This window comes from Schistocerca cancellata, chromosome 7 (genome assembly GCF_023864275.1).
Source record: "Schistocerca cancellata isolate TAMUIC-IGC-003103 chromosome 7, iqSchCanc2.1, whole genome shotgun sequence".
Classification (NCBI taxonomy): domain Eukaryota; kingdom Metazoa; phylum Arthropoda; class Insecta; order Orthoptera; family Acrididae; genus Schistocerca; species Schistocerca cancellata.
The window spans coordinates 586,323,291-586,343,227 of NC_064632.1; positions in this window are offsets into that span (position 1 = coordinate 586,323,291).

Consider the following 19,937-nt stretch of genomic DNA (forward strand, 5'->3'; position numbering starts at 1 on the left):
CGCTGCGGATACTTACGGCACTACGTATGAAACCAACAGTGGGCTTAATGAATGGAGAAGAAGACACGGAAAGTTGCTTTTCTGCCATACGTGGGTGGCCTATCGTTAAAAATAGGATGGATCCTCAGCAGACACAACGTGAAAATGATTTTTCGCCCTTCATCAAAGACAGCAACATTCCTGGGTTCCGTTAAAGATGATTTAGTGCTTCGGAAGCCTGGGGCTTACAAGAGCCCCTGTGAATGTGACCTCTCACACATCGAACAGAGGACACGTACAGGCCATGAGAGACACAGAGAGCACCGCATGTACACACGGCTCTTACAACCTGATAAATCTGCTGTGGCATAGCACCGTATTGACTCTGGGCACCATGTGGTGTACGATAACGTCGAAATTTTAGCCTCGATTCCACCTTTCTGGGACTCAGTACTGGTAGAAGCAAATGAAATTTGGCTGGCGAGAAATCATGGAATCCAGGTCTTTCTGTAACAAACTCACAAAGACGTCGCAACGATGCATCTCGCTGTCATACATCGATATCACCATTTAGATCGCCCGTGTACCCATATACCTAATTTAATGCATATGTCGTACCTCTCTGCCGCCGATCGACTTCTATGGCGCCTTGCTTACTTGTGGCCGCATGCACAGTGGCGCGGTCAGCGGGTTTAAAAGGACACAGCAATTGCTGGAGCGTGTATCCGCTGGTAAACCCGCAGTCGTCATTGTCACTGCAACACGGCATCGCGCCATACCTAACTTTGGTTCGCCCACTGTTGGAGTATGCGGCCGTGGTCTGGGGGACAGCCGCAGATGTTCACTTTGTGACTCTGCAGCTGATACAGAATCACCCCCAGAAGACAGCCATTCATCTTCTGAGGCGCCATTAGACGCACCAGCTCCACGAGGACACCGGGATTGGACCCCCGCCACCGCTAGGAGGTTCTACGAGAAAGTGGGACACTCCCGCCACCGGCTCATACCAGGTCTGGGCCAACAACCACACCGTAGGTTAACCACGTGTTGGCCTGGCCTGCTGAGGGACTAAGTTTTACTAATCCCCCAGCATAGTGCGTTTACTTTTCCCACAGGTACCCACCAGCAAAGATGAACCGAGAAGCCAGGTAATGTATTCTCTCCCCCTTAGGAACAGCAGAAATGACTGCACCATCTGTAGCCAAGGACCTGGCTCGCCACATAGAATCAGTGTCAGCGTCTGGAGCGTCAGTCACCTTGGCTCACTCTGAAGATGGCTGGACGGTACACAGCCGAAATATAAGAAGAAGTGAAATTAGTGCAGCTGCACGCCCGAAATTTTATGGAACAATCATTGCCCCGCGAAAATATGAGGATGCACAACGTTATGATATGCTTTCACATAACCTTATTACTTCCGTATGTAATTTATACCGCAGCTACTGACTAGCTCTGCTAACCAGAGCCTAAAGTGGCAAATAACGTTGCCCCCTTTCGTCCCCTCGACGTGGGGTCATAGTTTTCCGCACCTCACACTCTGCTGACGTCGAAACTTAAATTAGCACTGACAACTTACATCGACTTCTATCAATTTCTGCGAAGCGGATCTACTGCGTCTATCACCAAAACTTGAAATAAAAGAAACGGGTTAAGCAATATAGTGATTACCATAAACCGGAAGAATTTTAATGCTTTAGATTTTAGAGTCTCTCAGAGTTTCATTCATAGTGATGTAACAACAGAAGTTGTTTCGAAAGGCATAAAAACACCCGGTGGCTCTGTCCTGTTGACACTTACCAATCACCGAGCGTGTTCCTTTAGAAGAGGGTTAAATGAAGAATAGAGTCTGTGGAAATTTTCTACATCTACATCTACATGGATCCTCTGCGAATCACATTTAAGTGCCTGGCGGAGGGTTCATCGAACCACTTTCACGATTCTCTATTATTCCAATCGCGTATGTATCTATATCTTTCCCTACGAGCTCTGATTTCCCTTATTTTTATCGTGGTGATCGTTCCTCCCTATGTAGGTCGGTGTCAACAAAATATTTTCGCATTCAGAGGAGAAATTTGGTGATTGGATTTCGTGAGAAGATTCCGTCGCAACGAAAAACGCCTTTCTTTTAATGACTTCCAGCCCAAATCCTGTATCATTTCTATTACACTCTCTCCCATATTTCGCGATAATACAAAACGTGCTGCCTTTCTTTGAACTTTTTCGATGTACTCCGTCAATCCTGTCTGGTAAGGATCCCACACAGCGCAGCAGTATTCTAAAAGAAGACGGACAAGCGTAGTGTAGGCAGTCTCCTTAGTAAATGTGCTACATTTTTTAAGTGTCCTGCCAATAAAACGCAGCCTTTGGTTAACCTTCCCCACAACATTTTCTATGTGTTCTTTCCATTTTAAGTTCTTCGTAATTGTAATACCTAGGTATTTAGTTGAATTTACAGCTTTTAGATTAGACTGATTTATCGTGTAACAGAAGTTTAACGAGCTCCTTTTAGCACTCATGTGGATGACCTCACACTTTACGTTATTTGGGTTAACTGCCAGTTTTAGCACCATTCAGATATTTTTTTCTCAATCGTTTTGCAGTTTGTTTTGATCTTCTGATGACTTTATTGGTCGATAAACGACAGCGTCATCTGCAAACAACCGAAGACGGCTTCTCAGATTGTCTCCCAAATCGTTTATATACCGGGTGATCAAAAAGGCAGTAAAATTTGAAAACTTAATAAACCGCGGAGTAATATAGATAGAGAGGTAAAAATTGACTCACATGCTTAGAATGACATGGTGTTTTATTAGAACCATGCACTCCACCCCATATTGGTAGACGCGTGAGGGATCTCTTGCGCGCGTCGTTTGGTGATGATCGTGTGCACAGACGCCACTTTCGTCATGCTTGGCCTCCCAGGTCTCCAGATCTCAGTCCGTGCGAATATTGGCTTTGGGGTTACCTGAAGTCGCAAGTGTATCGTGATCGACCGACATCTCTAGGGATGATGAAAGACAACATCCGACGCCAATGCCTCACCATAACTCCGGACATGCTTTACAGTGCTGTTCACAACATTATTCTTCGACTACAGCTATTGCTGAGGAATGGTGGTGGACATATTGAGCATTTCCTGTAAAGAACATCACGTTTGCTTTGTCTTACTTTGTTATGCTAATTATTGCTATTCTGATCAGATGAAGCGCCATCTGTCGGACTTTTTTGAACTTTTGTATTTTTTGGTTCTAATAAAACCCCATGTCATTCCAAGCATGTGTGTAAACTTGTGCCTCTCTATCTACATTATTCCGTGATTTATTCATTTTTCAAATTTATACTGACTTTTTGATCACCCGGTAGATAAGGAACAGCAAAGGGCCTGTAACACTACCTTGGGGAACGCCTGAAATCCATTCTGTTTTACTCGATGACTTTCCGTGAATTACTACGGTGACCTCTCTGGCAGGAAATCACAAATCCAGTCACATAACTGAGACGATATTCCATAAGCATGCAATTTCACTACGAGCCGCTTGTGTGGTACAGTGTCAAAAGCCTTCCGGAAATCCAGGAATACGGAATCGATCTGAAATCCCTTGCCAATAGCACTCAGCACTTCATGTGAATAAAGAGCTAGTTGTGGTTCACAGGAACGATGTTTTCTAAACCCATGTTGACTGCGTGTCAATAGATGTTTAAAATGTTTCTTCACACTGATTACATGAAGGGGGTTTCAGTGCTTAGCGTGACTGAGATTATGTTGTTTGAAACATAGGCAAATCTATGGATTCGGTTTCTTTCATCTTTAATAATTCAATGATCAGTAGGGAGGCATTATAACCATCTCAGTTACGTAGCGACCCATCAGGGGAATTAAATGTATGTGTAACATGGAATGACGGAGTTTGTTAACCACTAGGATTAATGGTTGGGAGCAACTGATAATCAGAGTTGTATCTTTTTCGTTTCGGGGAGTACGCCTGGGAGATGCGACGGGACCCAAGGCCGAGGTGACAAGTCGAGCGAGGATTAGCAGTTCTCGGAAAGCAGGGTTCGGATCACCCGGCCCGCCACAAAAGACACAAAAGCGGGGACCGCACCGTATTGTGTAGACCGGCAGCGTCCATCGGCTGTCATGTTTTCTGCGACCGGCGCCTTGCGTTACGCTGCGGGACGTGTTTTGTTCGGCTCGGGCGGCGCTGGGGCATTTACCAGCTGGGGTCAGTCTGGCGCCCGTCTAATGTGTCGCTGTGGGCAGGAGGGCAGTGGCTGCCGCGGGGGAGGAGTCCAGTCAGGCGCCAGGGAGGCGTGGGCGGCAGATGGCGCCCGCAGCGTTTCTGGCGCGTGCAATGGTCGCCTAGTCGTAGATATTGCTAATTGCTATAATCGCACTATTTCACTCCTATTTACGGAGCTTGTTAGCACTTGATGTTAGGAGGTTGGCGCCATTAAAATGCATTGTGTTGTGGTAATCGCTGCTACTTGCTGGATCGCTGCTGTGTCTCGATGCTGATGCTGGCTCTAAATCTGGTTGTCTAGGGTTAAAAACATGAGGTCCCGTGTTTTTTTATGTGCTTTTGATGATAAAGAACGAGCGAAACCAACAAATATGTAAACTTCAAATATTTATTACTCTGGTGGCCATCTTAATTTCACTGTCCACCAAAGACCATGACACAACACAAAGTAGTACTTCCTTTACATGTCTTTGCATTGTTTATCCACCTCAAACAATAACACACAAACACACATAACCAAAGTGACATTCCGACTGCCCCCCGACCCTTCTTGCTGCTTGTATTTATAACATTGTCAAAGAACTACTAAAAAGAGATATAGTTTACAAGTCACATGTACATCTGTTATCATAATTTGTGCAGAAAAGTTATTAATTTGCATCGAGTGACATAATTTAACATGTTATTAAAATGACAGACAGATTTGTTGACTTGACAGAATAATTCTTTGTTACAAAAAGGCCATTTTTTAGAAGTTTGTCAATTGACTTCTCTAATTTGCATAAATAAGTAAATAACATGAATTATTAAGAATTACATTGGTTTTAGTCTAAAATAGGATTGATTTCGTGAATACTGAGTGAAACCGCTCCTAGTGAACAAATAGGTTTCACTGGGTGATTTTTATTTAAGGAGATCCAAAATACCAAAGTTGGCCACTATTTTTCGTACTTCATATTAATTATTTAAGATGAACTTAGTGTTTTTACATGACGACATTTTCTGTATCAGTGATCAAGTGATATAAACTTTTGTGTGGGTCAGTTACTCAGTATAATTTAATGGGATGACTGTTTATGGAGACATGTTATGCAATCATTGTTAACATACACAATAACTTTTCTATAATCATAAATACTCGTTAAACTGGTTGAATTTGGAGGGTATCGCATACTTCGGTACAGTAAAGCCTTTAATATGTTCCGTTACACGCGGAACCATGGACCTTGCCGTTGGTGGGGAGGCTTGCGTGCCTCAGTGATACAGATGGCCGTACCGTAGGTGCAACCACAACGGAGGGGTATCTGTTGAGAGGCCAGACAAACATGTGGTTCCTGAAGAGGGGCAGCAGCCTTTTCAGCAGTTGCAGGGGCAACAGTCTGGATGATTGACTGATCTGGCCTTGTAACATTAACCAAAACGGCCTTGCTGTGCTGGTACTGCGAACGGCTGAAAGCAAGGGGAAACTACAGCCGTAATTTTTCCCGAGGACATGCAGCTCTACTGTATGATTAAATGATGATGGCGTCCTCTTGGGTAAAATATTCCGGAGGTAAAATAGTCCCCCATTCGGATCTCCGGGCGGGGACCACTCAAGAGGACGTCGGTATCAGGAGAAAAAAACTGGCGTTCTACGGATCGGAGCGTGGAATGTCAGATCACTTAATCGGGCAGTTAGGTTAGAAAATTTAAAAAGGGAGATGGATAGGTTAAAGTTAGATATAGTGGGAATTAGTGAAGTTCGGTGGCAGGAGGAACAAGACTTTTGGTCAGGTGATTACAGGGTTATAAATACAAAATCAAATAGGGGTAATGCAGGAGTAGGTTTAATAATGAATAAAAAAATAGGAGTGCGGGTTAGCTACTACAAACAGCATAGTGAACGCATTATTGTGGCCAATATAGATACGAAGCCCACGCCTACCACAGTAGTACAAGTTTATATGCCAACTAGCTCTGCAGATGACGAAGACATTAATCAAATGTATGATGAGATAAAAGAAATTATTTAGATAGTGAAGAGAGACGAAAATTTAAGTCATGGGTGACTGGAACTCGATAGTAGGAAAAGGAAGAGAAGGAAACGTAGTAGTGAATATGGAATGTGACTAAGGAAGGAAACAGGAAGCCGCCTGGTAGAATTTTGCACAGAGCATAACTTAATCATAGCTAACACTTGGTTGAAGAATCATGAAAGGAGGCTGTATACATGGAAGAAGCCTGGAGATACTGACAGGTTTCAGATAGATTATATAATGGTAAGACAGAGATTTAGGAACCAGGTATTAAATTGTAAGACATTTCCTGGGGCAGATGTAGATTCTGACCACAATCTATTGGTTATGAACTGCAGATTGAAACTGAAGAAACTGCAAAAAGGTGGGAATTTAAGGAGATGGGACCTGGATAAACTGAAAGAACCAGAGGTTGTAGAGAGTTTCAGGGAGAGCATTAGGGAACAATTGACAGGAATGGGGGAAAGAAAGACAGTAGAAGAAGAATGGGTAGCTCTAAGGGATGAAGTGGTGAAGGCAGCAGACGATCAAGTACGTAAAAAGACGCGGGCTAATAGAAATCCTTGGGTAACAGAAGAAATATTGAATTTAATTGATAAAAGGAGAAAATATAAAAATGCAGTAAATGAAGCAGGCAAAAAGGAATATAAACGTCTCAAAAATGAAATCGACAGGAAGTGCAAAATGGCTAAGCAGGGATGGCTAGAGGACAAATGTAAGGATGTAGAGGCTTGTCTCACTAGGGGTAAGATAGATACTGCCTACAGGAAAATTAAAGAGACCTTTGGAGAGAAGAGAACCACTTGTATGAATATCAAGAGCTCAGATGGCAACCCAGTTCTAAGCAAAGAAGGGAAAGCAGAAAGGTGGAAGGAGTATATAGAGGGTTTATACAAGGGCGATGTACTTGAGGACAATATTATGGAAATGGAAGAGGATGTAGATGAAGATGAAATGGGAGATAAGATACTGCGTGAAGAGTTTGACAGAGCACTGAAAGACCTGAGTCAAAACAAGGCCCCGGGAGTAGACAACATTCCATTAGAACTACTGATGGCCTCAGGAGAGCCAGTCATGACAAAACTCTACCATCTGGTAAGCACGATGTATGAGACAGGCGAAATACCCTCAGACTTTAAGAAGAATATAATAATTCCAATCCCAAAGAAAGCAGGTGTTGACAGATGTGAAAGTTACCGAACTATCAGTTTAATAAGTCACAGCTGCAAAATACTAACGCGAATTCTTTACAGACGAATGGAAAAACTGGTAGAAGCCGACCTCGGGGAAGATCAGTTTGGATTCCGTAGAAATGTTGGAACACGTGAGGCAATACTCACCTTACGACTTATCTTGGAAGAAAGATTAAGAAAAGGCAAACCTACGTTTCTAGCATTTGTAGACTTAGAGAAAGCTTTTGACAATGTTGACTGGAATACTCTCTTTCAAATTCTGAAGATGGCAGGGGTAAAATACAGGGAGCGAAAGGCTATTTACAATTTGTACAGAAACCAGATGGCAGTTATAAGAGTCGAGGGGCATGAAAGGGAAGCAGTGGTTGGGAAAGGAGTGAGACAGGGTTGTAGCCTCTCCCCGATGTTATTCAATCTGTATATTGAGCAAGCAGTAAAGGAAACAAAAGAAAAATTCGGAGTAGGTATTAAAATTCATGGAGAAGAAGTAAAAACTTTGAGGTTCGCCGATGACATTGTAATTCTGTCACAGACAGCAAAGGACTTGGAAGAGCAGTTGAACGGAATGGACAGTGTCTTGAAAGGAGGATATAAGATGAACATCAACAAAAGCAAAAAGAGGATAATGGAATGTAGTCAAATTAAGTCGGGTGATGCTGAGGGAATTAGATTAGGAAATGAGACACTTAAAGTAGTAAAGGAGTTTTGCTATTTGGGGAGCAAAATAACTGATGATGGTCGAAGTAGCGAAGATATAAAATGTAGACGCAATGGCAAGAAAAGCGTTTCTGAAGAAGATATAGATTTAAGTGTCAGGAAGTCGTTTCTGAAAGTATTTGTATGGAGTGTAGCCATGTATGGAAGTGAGACATGGACGATAACTAGTTTGGACAAGAAGAGAATAGAAGCTTTCGAAATGTGGTGCTACAGAAGAATGCTGAAGATAAGGTGGGTAGATCACGTAACTAATGAGGAGGTATTGAATAGGATTGGGGAGAACAGAAGTTTGTGGCACAACTTGACTAGAAGAAGGGATCGGTTGGTAGGACATGTTCTGAGGCATCGATGGATCACAAATTTAGCATTGGAGGGCAGCGTGGAGGGTAAAAATCGTAGAGGGAGACCAAGAGATCAATACACTAAGCAGATTCAGAAGGATGTAGGTTGCAGTAGGTACTCGGAAATGAAGAAGCTTGCACAGGATAGAGTAGCATGGAGAGCTGCATCAAACCAGTCTCAGGACTGAAGACCACAGTAACAACAACACGCGGGAGTACTGGCGCGCGCGCCGGATGACAACGGGGCGCGGGTGGAGGTCCGCCGCTGACGTCAGAGCTTTGTGGAGATGTGCACAGTGTTTGGCGGCAAGCTTTCCCATTGCGAGAATACTTTATGCCGTGTCCAGGAGGGGTATCTGGAGTTGTGTTGTGAGCCAAGAGAGAAGAATGATTTTTTGGTGCATTCGGGGCAGAGTGCAGTCCCGGCCGTGATTCTCCACTCAACTTGGATGCAAGTGAGCGTTGTTCGCCGTCTTAGCAGTTGGGCACCTTCGAGGGGACTCCACATTACTCGTTGAGCCGTTCACTAGCGACCAGATCTGCAGCCCGTGCGAGTTATCTTTCTCCGAGGAGCGTAGTTTTCACTGCAATGAGTCTATCTAACCTGCAGCTTTTGTATTTCAGCCAATGTATGTCTATTGAACGTTCCTCTACAGGTTCACGATCTCTGTCAGATCAACGTACAATATTCAGATTGTGGTGTCACCGCCAGACACCACACTTGCTAGGTGGTAGCTTTAAATCGGCCGCGGTCCATTAGTACATGTCGGACCCGCGTGTCGCCACTGTCAGTAATTGCAGACCGAGCGCCACCACACGGCAGGTCTAGAGAGACGTACTAGGACTCGTCCCAGTTGTACGACGACTTTGCTAGCGACTACACTGACGAAGCCTTTCTCTCATTTGCCGAGAGATAGAATAGCCTTCAGCTAAGTCCATGGCTACGACCTAGCAAGGTGCCATTAACCATTTCTAGAGAGAGTCTCACTTGTATCATCAAGAATGCTGTATACAAATGATGGATTAAAGTTAAGTATTCCAGCAGCTACGTACTTTTCTTTATAGCATTCATTACGTATCCTGTTTCAGACTTAACGCAAGCCGGCGTGAGTTGACGCGTGCCCTTTCGGCTTCCTCGCCTTGTGTCTAGACTGTCTTGTCTAGACACAACACAGATAGCAGTTGTTACGATTATTATATGGGAAGCGTCATGTTAATGTGAGCACCCCATTCCCCTTTAATAATTTTGCCAACTGTCAATATCATCCATGACCGTGTTTCGTATTTGTTTTTCAGTTTTGACGAGTCAGCTATTTATGAGTATTCACATGTTTTATATTATAATAAAACTAGTTCTGACAAGGGAACATCCCCATCGCACCCCTCTCAGATTTAGTTATAAGTTGGCACAGTGGATAGGCCTTGAAAAACTGAACACAGATCAATCGAGAAAACAGGAAGAAGTTGTGTGGAACTATGAAAAAATAAACAAAATATACAAACTGAGTAGTCCATGCGCGATATATGCAATATTAACGACAATGTGAGGTCAGGAACGCCGTGGTCCCGTGGTTAGAGTGTGCAGCTGCGGAACGAGAGGTCTTTAGTTCAAATTTTCCCTCTAGTGAAAATTTTACTTTCTTCGTTTTTAGCAAAGTTATGATCTGTCCGTCCGTTCATTGAAGTCTCTGTTCACTGTAATAAGTTTAGTGTCTGTGTTTTGCGACCGCACCGCAAAACCGTGTGATTAGTAGACGAAAGGACGTGCCTCTCCAATGGGAACCGAAAACATTTGATCGCAAGGTCATGGGTCAACCGATTCCTCCACAGGAAAACACGTCTGATATATTCTATAAGACACTGGTGACAGCATGTGCGTCACATGACAGGAATATGTTGTCGACCCACCTAACTAGTACACTTGGCGAATGGGTAAAAATATTCTTCTACCTTGCCCGATTTAGGTTTTCTTGTGGATGTGATAATCACTCCCAAAAAAGTGATGAAACCATAACAGTTTGTCACATAAACTGAAAATAAAAAGTTAAACTTTTCACTCGAGGGAAGACTTCAACCAAGGACCTCTCGTTCGCCAGCTACTCACGCTAACCACGGAACCACGGCGCTCCTCAGCTCACACTCTCCTTGATGTTGCCTACCTTGCGCATGGACTACTCAGTTTGTATATTTTGCTTATTTTTTCATAGTTCCACACAACTTCTTCCTGTTTTCTCGACCGATCTGTGTTCAGTTTTTCAAGTCCTATCCACTGTGCCAACTTACAACTAAATCTGAGGGGGGTGCGATGGGGAGGTTCCCTTGTGAGGAAAGAAATATTTCGTTTCAGTAGCTTTTTCTTCCTGATCATTTATGAATTTATTAATGTTCTTCTGATCTGAGGCTATGTTAGGAGGACAGAGTTCGCACACGAAAATACTCAGCTTAAAGGCAATACTGGCGGGCTACAGTTTCATTGCTAGTGTTGTTCAGTCCGTTGCGTGGATACTATCAGCGGTGAGCCTTAAGGGTGGTTCTGGTATGCGCAGGAGATTCCGGGTCAGGTATCCTAGTAATGCAAATTGACTTCAACTGTAACTGCTTGTAAACAACCGGGGGGCATTTCGTACGTTTGTCCAGCTCATTGATCTCATATTTCACAGTAAGTTTTATTTATTTATATTTTGGACTAGTGAAACATTATTAGATCATGCTACAATCACATGGCAATAAATTCAACTTTTGTATCACCCATTCAATATTAAGATCAGGCTGTTACCATTTAAATAAATCATAAATTGCCTGTTTCTAGTGCCTTTTAAACCCATTAAAAATAAGGAAGGTAGACCCGTTGGGGAAAAATACTTCAAGGCTGGAAATGTGATTTTACGCACTGGAGAGCCAAAATAAAAAAAGAAGATAGATCTGCTTAAAATCGTGTAGGGCCCCCGCGAGCACGCAGAAGTGCCGCAACACGACGTGGCATGGACTCGACTAACGTCTGAAGTAGTGCTGGAGGGAAATGACACCATGAATCCTGCAGGGCTGCCCATAAATCCGTAAGAGTGCGACGGGGTGGAGATCTCTTCTGAACAGCACGTTGCAAGGCATCCCAGATATCTCCAGAATGAGATTTTCACTCTGCAGCGGAGTGTGCGCTGATATGAAACTTCCTGGCAGATTAAAACTGTGTGCCCGACCGAGACTCGAACTCGGGACCTTTGCCTTTCGCGGGCAAGCGCTCTACCATCTGAGCTACCGAAGCACGAGCTGTGAGTACCGGGCGTGAGTCGTGCTTCGGTAGCTCAGATGGTAGAGCGCTTGCCCGCGAAAGGCAAAGGTCCCGAGTTCGAGTCTTGGTCGGGCACACAGTTTTACTCTGCCAGGAAGTTTCATATCAGCGCACACTCCGCTGCAGAGTGAAAATCTCATTCTGGAAACATCCCCCAGGCTGTGGCTAAGCCATGTCTCCGCAATATCCTTTCTTTCAGGAGTGCTAGTTCTGCAAGGTTCGCAGGAGAGCTTCTGTATAGTTTGGAAGATAGGAGACGAGGTACTGGCAGAAGTAAAGCTGTGAGTACCGGGCGTGAGTCGTGCTTCGGTAGCTCAGATGGTAGAGCGCTTGCTCGCGAAAGGCAAAGGTCCCGAGTTCGAGTCTCGGTCGGGCACACAGTTTTAATCTGCCAGGAAGTTTCATCCCAGATATGCTCAATAGTCTTCATGTCAAGGAAGTTAGTGGCCAGCGGAAGTGTTTACATCAGAAGAGTATTCCTGAAGCCACTCTATAACAATTCTGGACGCGTGAAGTGACGCATTGTCCTGCTGGAATTTCGGGATGCACAATGGACATAAATGGTTGCAGGAGATCGGACAGGGTGCTTACGTACGTGTCACTTGTCAGAGTCGTGTCTAGATGTATCACGGGTCCCATATCACTCCAACTGCACACGCCCCACACCATTACAGAGCCTCTACCAGCTTGAGCACTACCCTGCTGACAGGCAGGGCTCATGGATCCATGATGTTGTCTCCATAGCCGTACACGCCCAACCAGCAGATACAATTTAAAACGAGACTCGTCCCACTAGGCAACATGTTTCCAGTCATCAACAGTCCAATGTCGGTGTTGACGGGCCCAGGTGAGGCGTAAAGCTTTGTGTCGTGTAGTCATCAAGGGTACACGAGTGGGCTTTGGGCTCCGAAAGCCCATATCGATGATGTTTCGTTGAATTGTTCGACACTGACACTTGTTCAAGGCTCAGCATTAGAATCTGCAGCAATCTGCGGAAGGTTTGCACTTCTCCATGTTGAGGACCTTCTTTCGGCCGTAGCGAAGTCGGAGATTTGATGTCTTACCGGATTCCTGATCTTCACGGTACACTCGTGAAATGATAGTACAGGAAAATCCCCACTTCATCAGTACCTCCGAGATTCTGTGTCCTATCGCTCGTGCGCCTACTATAACACCAAGTTCAAACTCACTTAAATGTTGATAACCTGCCACTGTAGCAGCAGTAACCGATCTAACACCTGTGACAAACACTTGTTGTCTTATATAGACATTGCCGACTGTTACGGCGTATTCTGCCTGTTTACATATCTACATCTACATCTACATTTATACTCCGCAAGCCACCCAACGGTGTGTGGCGGAGGGCACTTTACGTGCCACTGTCATTACCTCCCTTTCCTGTTCCAGTCGCGTATGGTTCGCGGGAAGAACGACTGTCTGAAAGCCTCTGTGCGCGCTCTAATCTCTCTAATTTTACATTCGTGATCTCCTCGGGAGGTATAAGTAGGGGGAAGCAATATATTCGATACCTCATCCAGAAACGCACCCTCTCGAAACCTGGCGAGCAAGCTACACCGCGATGCAGAGCGCCTCTCTTGCAGAGTCTGCCACTTGAGTTTGTTAAACATCTCCGTAACGCTATCACGGTTACCAAATAACCCTGTGACGAAACGCGCCGCTCTTCTTTGGATCTTCTCTATCTCCTCCGTCAACCCGATCTGGTACGGATCCCACACTGATGAGCAATACTCAAGTATAGGTCGAACGAGTGTTTTGTAAGCCACCTCCTTTGTTGATGGACTACATTTTCTAAGGACTCTCCCAATGAATCTCAACCTGGTACCCGCCTTACCAACAACTAATTTTATATGATCATTCCACTTCAAATCGTTCCACACGCATACTCCAAGATATTTTACAGACGTAACTGCTACCAGTGTTTGTTCGGCTATCACATAATCATACAATAAAGGATCCAGAGGACGCCAGAGGTTACTTTAACGTCTGTAGACGTCTCTCCGTTGATAACAACATGCTGTGTTCTGTTTGCTAAAAACTCTTCAATCCAGCCACACAGCTGGTCTGATATTCCGTAGGCTCTTACTTTGTTTATCAGGCGACAGTGCGGAACTGTATCGAACGCCTTCCGGAAGTCAAGAAAAATAGCATCTACCTGGGAGCCTGTATCTAATATTTTCTGGGTCTCAAGAACAAATAGAGCGAGTTGGGTCTCACACGATCGCTGTTTCCGGAATCCATGTTGATTCCTACATATCTGTGTATTTGAATACGCATGCCTATACAAGTTTCTTCTGCGCTTCAGTGCATATAGGCCTACTTCAATGTATAGAATAATATACATAAATGAACTGAAAGTGTTTCATTATTCATTTAATTACTGCACCGTAATTGCCATGCCCACAGGGCTGTGTGTGTGTGTGTGTGTGTGTGTGTGTGTGTGTGTGTGTACGTGAGGAGTATGGGGGGGGGAGGGAGGGGCACAGCTCACGCTAGTTTATGGTCACTTGCTGTTATGGAACTAACTAAAGGAAGCAACAAGGCTTGGTGAAAGCGCGTTACAGCGGCGTTCAAGTTCACGTGTGGTACTTCTTTGAATCTATGAAAATGAAATGAAAGTAAGCCAGTGCCACAGCTCAAGTTTAAGCAGTTCCCTGCGAAATGGCCAGTGCAGTGCCACTTAATGATCGTTCGAGTAGCTGCCTGAGAAATACTCTCAAGCGCCAGAAAACAGACACTACTGCACACGTGTAGCTACGGTGACGCAGTAACACAGTGCTCGGTGTTTGCTCGGCTGAAACGCTTCTCGTCCCATTTCTGCTAGGAACTACGTGCGCACAGCCGATTTCGTGCCACTGGGCAACGCTGTGACATATTGTTGAGATGAGGGGTACGGAGTTGTTGCATTCAGGGCAACTATTTTATCGCATCCTGTATTACAGTGGAACTGGGATGGGAACAAATTATAACACAGTTGTGGGAAATCATGACTTGTTATGGGCATAAAATGAAATACACGAATTTAATTCAGATACTGGTAACTGTGTGCTGTTTTGTTTCGAGAAATAATGTTTGTTAAAGTTCCTTAAGGAAACATTTGTTTGCTTTCTGCGGTGCTCACAATTACTCAATTATTAGGTATCGTGATAATGCAAAGCACCCGAACTTACGACCCGTAAATTCTCACGCAAGCAACGAGTCATTATCCAGGGATCACGTCACAATGATCTCGGAATTTTCATCTTAATACAATGAAATTAAATTATTGGTACTCAAAATATAGGTACATACAGCAAACATAAAGTTTAGTTGTGCTGAAACATTGCAGTTCTGCAGTGAGATAAGAAGCGTAAACACGCAAATACTACAGAGACGGCTACTGCAATAGCTTCGAAAACGAAACGCCACAAACAGTTAACACGGGTACCGCGGAAATTACTCCCACTAGAAATCATACAGCTACGCGCATCCGCGAATGCTGCAACCTGCAAGCGCCAGAAAAAATTTTTCTGTGAGCTTCTGGTTACTTGTTAGTCGCTGCTCAGATCGTTATCAACCATACCCTCAGTACTTGTAAAAATACATAACGACACAGTGCTGTCTTACAAAACTATTTATTTACAGCCGATTTCTGTCATAAACCATCTACACGGCGAAAAACAAAATTTATAGTGATGACATGACATCTGTTCACGTATGAAAAATAACAAGGGCAAATCAGAATATGATAATTATTGCTTTACCAAAGCAATGTGACATGTATGTCATGAGAGATAGGCATTCTAAAGTTTTCTCCACCAGGAAGATGGTCTATGATCGATACGGGTTGCAAATAAATAATTTTATAAGACAGCGCTGCGTCATCATGAATTTTTCCAAGAATATCGATGGTTCCCTGAAAAAAATGCTACACTCCAAGTAGCGAGAACCAGGAGAAGGCACTGCCTAAACGCGACTTGAGCTTTGCGCATACGTTTGAGCCTGCTGAAGGTGGAAAGCGCCACGAAAACATCCGAATTCTGTCGACGAATTCGGAGCAGTACTGGGAAGCATTGCCACAAGAAAAGATGTTCACGTTACGTGAATGCAGTGGTCGCTAGCGTACAATGTAAGAAACTGCATTGTTACATGAGGTACACAGTTATGTACGATGCAGGTTAAGTCTTAGAATCGCTGTCACATGAGTGTGAAAGAAAAGGAAATGGTAATTTACATCGCCACTACTTTCACCTAGAGAGAGAAGCCTTTCGATTTTAGATAAAAAGTGCGCGTTATTTGTGAACAGTAGTACCGCAACACACTTTTTAATTTAAACCCAAAGACATTCAAAATATAAGTGTAACTCATACCCCGATCACACTAGCGAACTCCGTACAAAACCTTCAAAGTTATTAGTTATCTTGTAATTAATAAAAAATTGTGCTTTCTTTAATGGGTCAATCTTTTGGAGTGTTACCAAAGTCAGTCTGCAGAATTTTTAATCGTTTCATTCTACGTAATTTCTCACTTTTCAGAGGACATATCAGAAAACACATATTCATGAAAACCATCTTACTTAGATTAGTTTTATTCTTATGCTTTAACATAGTATTTATCATTATTTTAGCTCTACAATGTCGTCACATTTCAACGCGTTTATTACCTCCTTTAGGAGCTAACATGACGCCAGCTTTTGCAAGAAACGATTGCTTCATGTTTTTCAACGTACAGAAGGAAAACTGGAATACAGAAATACAACAAGCTAGCTTCAGTTTGACGTCTACGTCTGATGCAGTCAGTTCAGAAGGTAACTACTATTCTGGTAGTGTTTCTCCATTTTCTCGTCCATCTCTAAAAAATGGCATTTCATCGTTTGTTGACAGAAGTAACTTACGTGATGCTGACCGATTTGAAATATTAAACGATACGTCGGTACCAAAAGAAATACGTACATTTCCAGTTTCAAAACATTATGCAGAACAGGGACGGAGTCTCAGATTTCAACATAGATGGCAGTCTAAATGGAAGTGCCAAGGCATACAGTGCTGTTGATGATGGTGCTTACTACAAATACTGTGTCTTATTTTCAATGTCAGGGGCTGGAATGAATTTTCAGCCTCTTGGTTCACTGTGTAAAGAGAAGTATAACAACTGGAGGGAATCACAAAAATATTTTGACAAGCACTCAACAAATCACTATCATAAAACTTGCTTTCTTGATGCAGATCTATTTTTATCTACAAAAAATAAACCTGAGGCATCTGTTGACAACTTACTTGATAGTGAAAAAGTAAGAAAATGGAACGAATTTACTAGCCACAACTGAAACTTATTTTATGTGGTAGGCAAGAAATTGCTTTAAAAGGAAGAAAGGATTATGGAATAATGCATTGTGAGAACCACCAGGCCGTAATGAAGGAAACGTTGGGGTTATATTCAGGTATCGTTGCCAATGCAGACAGTGAGTTAAAACCAACATTAGAAAGTCATGGAAAAAAGAGTAAGTGCAAGCGCTACCATGATTGTTTTGAGATCTTTGTGGCATCTGTTTGAAATCTGATTGATTCCGCATCTCAGTGGTACGATATGAGTAGTGAGTTTATTAACGAGGAGATTAGTTTTGCATGTCATTCAAGAGGAACGACCAGAAAGTCTCAAGTGTGTACTGTGTGGAATCTTAGGCAACTAAATTACGACTGGAAGCTCCAATGTGGGTTAGGTGGTCACTCGTGGCGTTGTCAGAGAACAACGAGAGCCGTGTCAGAGGGAGCACTAAATTTAATTGGCTGTGTTGTGTTAATTTGACATGATCTTGTTAATTGTCTGGTCGGTGGAGGAACGTGGGTACCTCTTGTTACGTCGACGCCTTGTGTTGTTCTTTGTTTCGCTTGATTATTCTCGTCGTGATTTCGATACTACTTGTGTTTTGAATACACGCCTGCACACCTATTTTCAGTTGTCGGCGTGTGGCTTGAGGATTGCCGTTGTGTGCTTCGACTGGTTCTAAGGAGCGAGGTCCTTGTTGGTTGTGTTCTGTGAACATTTCGTATACTTGTCCATGTTGTTTATTTTATGAACGTGTGAATTGTAGTGGACTGACAAGACAGCCAGTCCACAGTGACGGGTAACCGAAAGGCACGCGTACACACACGCCGACTGGCGTGAAGTCGGGAACAGGATACGTAATGAATGCTAATAAGAAAAGTACGTAGCTTCTATAATACTTAACTTTACTTCATCATTGTGGTACATCGCTCTTGGTTATACAAGTGAGACTCTCTCCAGATATGGTTAATGGCGCCTTGCTAGGTCGTAGCCATGGACTTAGCTGAAGGCTATTCTGTCTCTCGGCAAATGAGAGAAAGGCTTCGTCAGTGTAGTCGCTAGCAAAGTCGTCGTACAACTGGGGCGAGTGCTAGTCCGTCTTTCTAGACCTGCCGTGTGGTGGCGCTCGGTCTGCGATTACTGACAGTGGCGACTCGCGGGTCCGACATGTACTAATGGACCGCGGCCGATTTAAAGCTACCACCTAGCAAGTGTGGTGTCTGGCGGTGACACCACATGAATATTTATTAAGTTATGGCCTCGTGTTGCCTAAAGAGCAACGGACGTGCGTTCGTTGTCGAGGTTGTCCACCTCCCTCCTTTTCTCACGACTGACGTCTCTCAGTTCCAACAGGAATTTGCACTTAAACTTTAGTACACAGGCCCACCCCGCGTTACTAACAACGCCTGCGACGGCGTGCGGTTCTGTTGCTCTTGGTTCTCACACAACATCGCTTGCAGTCTTGCCGAGAGGAGAGCGGGGAGGAGAGGGGGGGGGGGTTAGACGGGGGTTACACGGCAGTCAGTCAGCTACCTCAACTAGGAGTTGAAATGTTCAGTACAAGTGTTTCAGTATTCTCATACATGTTGTTGTTGTTGTGGTCTTCAGTCCTGAGACTGGTTTGATGCAGCTCTCCATGCCACTCTATCCTGTGCAAGCTTCTTCATCTCCCAGTACCTACTGCAACCTACATCCTTCTGAATCTGCTTAGTGTATTCATCTCTTGGTCTCCCCCTACGATTTTTACCCTCCACACTGCCCTCCAATACTAAATTGGTGATCCCTTGATGCCTCAGAACATGTCCTACCAACCGATCCCTTCTTCTGGTCAAGTTGTGCCACAACCTTCTCTTCTCCCCAATCCTATTCAATACTTCCTCATTAGTTATGTGATCTACCCATCTAATCTTCAGCATTCTTCTGTAGCACCACATTTCAAAAGCTTCTATTCTCTTCTTGTCCAAACTATTTACCGTCCATGTTTCACTTCCATACATGGCTACACTCCATACAAATACTTTCAGAAATGACTTCCTGACACTTAAATCTATACTCGATGTTAACAAATTTCTCTTCTTCAGAAACGCTTTCCTTGCCATCGCCAGTCTACATTTTATATCATCTCTACTTCGACCATCATCAGTTATTTTGCTCCCCAAATAGCAAAACTCCTTTACTACTTTAAGTGTCTCATTTCCTAATCTAATTCCCTCAGCATCACCCGACTTAATTCGACTACATTCCATTATCCTCGTTGTGCTTTTGTTGATGTTCATCTTATGTCCTTCTTTCAAGACACCATCCATTCCGTTCAACTGCTCTTCCAAGTCCTTTGCTGTCTCTGACAGAATTACAATGTCATCGGCGAACCTCAAAGTTTTTATTTCTTCTCCAAGGATTTTAATACCTACTCCGAAATTTTCTTTTGTTTCCTTTACTGCTTGCTCATACATATACAGTGAAATGAACGAAAAAAATTTATGAGTGGAATGCAGGTTTTAAATATTGTGGCAACCAAGTTAAGATACGTGCTAGATGGCTCTGTAAGGATTCTCTGCAGTGACGTCGACATTAAATTGGGAATTGGGAATTTTAGTAATTCAAATGCGTTCTATTATTCATAAAAAGCTGTCTGCTCCGGTGTATCGGACTCCCACAAATGTTGCTAAATACGAGAATGTCATTCAAGCGGCATTGATTTTGCAGCTCATGAATGTAGTTCTGAGGGATCTTCGGATATTACTTTCGACATAGGTGCCTACTGCGACTCTGCATGTTGTCTCATGCACTTGGTTACGGAGTATCATGCACATTTTAAAAAAGCCGCGCGGGATTAACCG